Source organism: Rhodnius prolixus, unplaced genomic scaffold (assembly GCF_049639745.1).
Source record: "Rhodnius prolixus isolate KJV_2025 unplaced genomic scaffold, Rpr scaffold_3, whole genome shotgun sequence".
NCBI lineage: Eukaryota > Metazoa > Arthropoda > Insecta > Hemiptera > Reduviidae > Rhodnius > Rhodnius prolixus.
Genome location: NW_027411603.1, coordinates 30,242,308 through 30,248,307, shown reverse-complemented (window position 1 = coordinate 30,248,307; position 6,000 = coordinate 30,242,308).

Sequence of the window (6,000 nt, the reverse complement as noted above, 5' to 3'; positions counted from 1 at the left end):
TTGATTCGATTAATTGTTCCCTGACAGTTTATGAAAATAATTAAAACTAATAATCTTTCCCCAAAATATGATAAAACAAAAAATAAACGCTTTTTTCAAAGTGCGCCACTTTTTTTGTGGAGCAGTTTGTGTTTTTTATTTTTTCGAAATTTCCCGCCGTTAAAAAAAAAAGTGGGTGGAGCATATAACTCTGGTCACACTGTATACGAGGGGTACCCAAAAAAAACGGGAATTATTTTTTAAAAGCTATTTATTTACAAATTTTTTACAGAACAACCTTATCCCCTTCAAAATACTCTCCATTACAACTAATACATTTGTCCCACCGGTGCTTCCACTGTTCGAAACATTTTTTGTAGTCATCTTTAGAAATGGCTGACAGCTCCTTCTTCGTTTTTTTCTTGACCTCTTCAATGTTGTCAAATCGGTGACCTTTCATGCCCTTTTTCATGCGTGGAAATAAGAAAAAGTCGCACGGAGCCAGGTCAGGCGAGTAAGGTTCGTGGGGCAGCGGAACCATGCCATTTTTAGCCAAAAACTGTGTAACAGAGATGGCTGTGTGTGCAGGTGCATTGTCGTGGTGGAAGAACCAGTCTCCTGTTTGCCACAAATCGGGTCTTTTTTGGCGAACACTATTGCGCAATCTTTTCAAAACTTCCAAATACAAGGTTTGATTGACGGTCTGACCTGGGGAGACAAACTCTGAATGGACTACGCCTTTGGCATCAAAAAAGCAAATCAGCATTGTTTTGATGTTTGACTTGACTTGACGACATTTTTTTGGTCGGGGTGAAGATGACGTCTTCCATTGGCTCGACTGTTGCTTTGTTTCTGGGTCATAACCATAGCACCATGACTCATCACCAGTAATGATCTTTGACAGAAAGTCTGGATCAGTTTCAAGCTGTTGTTTCAAAGCACGACATGTTTCAACTCGATGTTCTTTTTGATTGTCAGTCAGAACTCGAGGAACAAACTTGGCAGCAACCCTTTTAATCCCCAAATCTTCCGTTAAAATTCGCTGAACCGAGCTCCAAGATAACCCACTACTCTCTGACAGTTGATCAATTGTCTGTCGACGGTCTGTGAACACCAGCTCTCGAATTTTTTCAACATTTTCGTCGATTCGGGCAGTTGATGGACGTCCAGAACGAGGTTTGTCATCAATCGACATGTCACCATTTTTAAACCGAGTAAACCACTCGTATACTTGAGTTTTTCCCATAGCGTCATCTTTGTAAGCTGTTTTCAACATTAAAACACTTTCAGCAGCATTTTTGCCGAGTAGAAAACAAAATTTCAGAGCTGCACGTTGTTCAATTAAACTTGCCATCATAAAAAACGAAAAAGAACAAAACAGCGCTGGTAAAAACAATCACTTCAGATGAACAGAACAAGCCAGGCAGACAACACAGGCAGGACTGAACTGGCAAGGAATTGCGCTATACACGTCTAGCGGCAGAAATGCGTACTACATAAGCTCCATGCGCGGCAACGCAATTCCGGTTATTTTTGGGTACCCCCTCGTATAAAACATCTCAGTATTTTCGCAATTTATTGTATACTGTTGAGTAGTTTTTAGCAGTTTGTAATTTAATAGGTCGAAGTACCACCCTTTTCATCACAATTTTTTTTGTTTTAATTAACTAAGAGTTTGGAACGTCCACGGTCCATCTTCAATAAAAACTGCAATGAATGCTAAAACCATCATAATGATATGAGACACTTATGTTAATCGTATTTATTTAATTTATAACTATACTGTTCTATTAAATTGTGTTAGTATTCTGTAAATTTTCTTTAAGATATTTTATCACCTTGTGGATCCCTCCTTTCTTTAAAATTCTTTTACTTATCTCTCTCTCTAACTAAATTATTGTTTATTTATTTTTCTCTTCAAATAACAGGCAGTTACAGGTTACAGCTGAGTTTTGTGTTGGGAGGTTTCTTTCTAGCACCGAGAGAAGTGCCCGTGGTTCGAACAAGGCAAATATTTATTTATTGTGTTGATTTATTTTACATTTACACATATCAGCATTAGCTTGCTTTTTTTGTGCATGAAAGTTTTTTTTTTTTTTGGATAGTCTTTCTAAATCTGAGGGATCAGCTTCTCCGCAGCCTGCGAATTCTGATTGATTGGTCGAATTATTTCATAGAAAAATATCAATACGGATCATCAATTCGGATTTCGGAGACATCACTCAACTTCTCACCAGGTGCTTCGCGTTGTAGACACTATCGCTACCTCCCTCGAGCGAAAGCAGTATTGCCCGAGTGTTTTCCTTGACGTCGTTCAGGCGTTAGATAGGGTGTGGCACGAGGGACTACTGTTTAAGCTGAGGGAGATTCATCCTCATACATACTACCTCATCTTCAAATCCTACCTACAAGATCGATCTTTTAAAGTCAACTGTGGTGCAGCAGACTCTGATATCCATCTAGCTCGAGCTGGTGTTCCTCAGGGCAGTGTCCAAGGTCCTCTTCTTTACTCCTTGTATACAGCAGACATACCTCAACACCCAAATACTATTCTCTCCACCTTTGCTGACGATACTGCAATCTTATCTCCTCATTCCGAACATCTTATCGCTACACGAATTCTACAAACACACATCAACCACTTACAGGACTGGCTTTTCAAATGGAGAATCAAAACTAACGTTACGAAATCAAAGTTTATAGTATTTACTCTCAGACGGAAAATCCTACCTTCCATCTTCATCAGCCAAACTCCTATACCAACTGTGGACAAAGTACATACGTTACCTTGGACTGCACCTAGACAAACGGTTGACGTGGAATCCCCATACTAGACTGAAATGACAAGAAACTAACCAACGCTACAAACTTCTCGCCAGACTACTTGACAAACGTTCGAAACTTAACCTACATAACAATAGACTCTTATATTTACTGTTTCTGCGACCTATTTGGTCATACGACATCGAAGTACGGGGATCGACTAAACGTTCCAATTCTTGACCTATTCAGACTTTACAATCAAAAATTCTACGAAAACTTCTTAAAGCTCCGTTCTATGTATCTAACCTCACTATCCATAATGACCTCAAAATCCCTTTCATTACAGATCTTGCTAAAACTCGTTTTCTCAAATTTCATCCCTCTCTTCAGCAGCTCATCCTAACCCTCTCATAGAACACCTATCTTCCTCCACATTACCAGGTGGTAATCCTCTAAGGAGATTGAAGAGAAGATGGCCTCGTGATCTACTCTTATCGTGAGAGCAAAGCACGTTACTGGAGTGGCACCACTGGGTGCCTACTCCACTCATGATTTTCTTTATTTTTTTTATCAGGTACTATATTTGCTTGTTGCAACAACTGTTGCAGTGGTAAATTACAATAAAAGATTGAAAAAAAAAATATTGCTTTTTACTGATTTTTTCCTCCGTAGGATAAATGATCAGATTATATAATATAAATTCTGTATAAAAATATCTAGGCAATGTTTATCTTAATTTTGGTTAATGGAAAAAAAATTGATTACGTTTGTTGAATTCAAAAAAAAAAAGAAAAAAAGAGTAAAAAAATTCTTGCAGGAACGGGAACAAGATGAGTGGTGCATCGAGATTTCGCAAGGTAGTTAGGCGAAAGTGAATATAGGACCGAATGGGCTATGGTATTGGTCCGCGGGACATACAGATTATGAAAAGTGAAGAAAAATGGTAACGGGATCTCTTCGGGCCAATGCCCTTTACATGTGCCACGACACACCGTAATCAGGCCATCCGGAAGCCGAACGAATAACCGCTCGAATCAAGAAATGGTTTTACTGGTCCGGCCTGGACAAGGATGTAGAGGTGAATGTCAGGGAGTGTCGACTCTGCAACGAAATGATCGAACGGTTCCACAGGACAGTGGTGGATCATATATAATTTTTTGTGCGCAGAGATAGTCTGGATTGGGACACATAAATCCTTTATGCTCTAATGGCGTACCTATCGACTACACATTCGTCCACGAGGTAGTCCTCATTTCCTTTTGTATGGTAAGGAATGGCAACTTCCGTTGAGTTGCTCGCTCTCGCTAGCTAGCTTACCTACCAGGGTGGAAGAACATAAATATAAATGTAGATCATTTGCAAGCATTTCCTCTTGGGAGTATGAATATATCCAACAGACCGATTTTGACGTCTTTTGTGCAAAATTCTGATAAATGGTTAGTTATAAACGCTTTAGGGAGGCTGAAAGGAACCGGATTCGGAGTTCATCAGGACTTTTCTGAGAAAGTTAGGAAAAAGAGAGGCTTATTCTAGAAAATCTGAGGTTTGATTGGTGCGCAACTAAAGGTCTAATGCATGGTGCGGAAAGTGGAGTGAAGAGAATTAATGAGTTGCTTGGTGTACCTCTGACCACTTTCATTGCTGCGATCCAGTGTAATTCTCTACGAAAGGATTATTTTACATCTCAAAGAGTTCAGCCTTCTCCGATGGTATCTACGTTGACCCCTTCTTCACAGCTCCACAGCTGAGGAAACGCTGTCCACCAGCGGAAAGTTACATCAACTAGTTTTACTAATAGCATCACATTTATTTTTCATAATGTAGCTGGCCTTAAATCGAAATTATCTGATTGTAATTCTTTTATAAGTTTCCTTAAAAATTATGTTTTTGTTTTGTTAGAAACTTTCAATACAGAAGATAAATTTAATTATTATAGCAAGTTCTTTGATGGTTATTCTCTGTGTTGGTATGCTGCTGATTTATGGTCGTGCAATTGGTGGTACTTAGTTTGCAATTAATTCTAATCTTTCTCATAATTTTTCTTGGTTAGGGCAGTGGTGGTGTATATGTAACCGATTAACTTGTATGTATGATAATCTGTTGGGATTCCAGGGTTAAACTGAATGAAGCCATTGCGATGAGCGTATTATTGTATGGTGCCCATATATGGGGGCTCAGGTACAGCAACACGTTGGATGCATGTAGTCTAAATTTTTACAAGCGTTTGCTTGGATTACCACGTTGTACGCCCAACTTTGCCGTGCGTTTGGAATTTGGTGCGGTACACATTAGTTATCTTCTTCTCAAGTTTGCTGATAACTGGATTTATAAATTAAAAGCTATGTCGCCCAACAGATACCCGTTGCTGTGTTTTCTAAAGCTGTTGGAATTAAGTCGTAATGCAGTAAATACCAAGTATAATTGGGTTTAACAATTAAATTTCTTGTTCCCTTCTTTAAATCTATCAGATATTTTATTCAATGACAATATTTCCAGTTTGAAGAAGCAGTTGAAACAGTTTTTAGTTAGCTATAAAAAGTCGCTAAAAGAATCTGACCTTTGCAAATTGCACAGCTCCAATTTCAGTTTAATCTATTCTGCGTTAGTTTTTAATGATCAGGAGCCACAGAATTATTTGAATTTTCCTATTTCTTTTAAATTTATACGATTGCTCTCTCAGTTGCGTTTGTCCTCTAAATATGTATTGAAGATTAGTATTGGTAAAATTACATATACATTAAATCCGCCCAATTTGAAGATTTGTCCCATATTTTGTTAAATTGCCCAATATATTTACAATTTCGTTTAAAATATTTAGGTTTTTTACAAGAAGTTGATCAATTTAATTTTCCAATATTATTTCATAATATCAGTGCTGAAAATATAAAAAAATTATACTATTATGTGGAAAATGTGTTAAAACTGAGGGCATTTATTCTAAATGAATAATACAGTGTTTAACTAATAATATGAATTATTGATTTATATGAATATTTAATAACTCATTTATCGCAAGATGATTTTGATTTCTATTAATTATTACTTAAATTATAACCTGGTATTGTTTTCTTTTGTTTGCTATGGAAGTTTTTCTTTTTGTTTTTTGTATATGTACTGTTTTTTGTTTTTTGTAGCAACTCCTTTGTATAGGGCTATGCCCATGTAACAAATAAATAAATAATAATAATAATAACTTGTATGTATGAAGCTAAAGTATTAACTATGAATATTGTAAATAAACCTATTGCCATATAATAA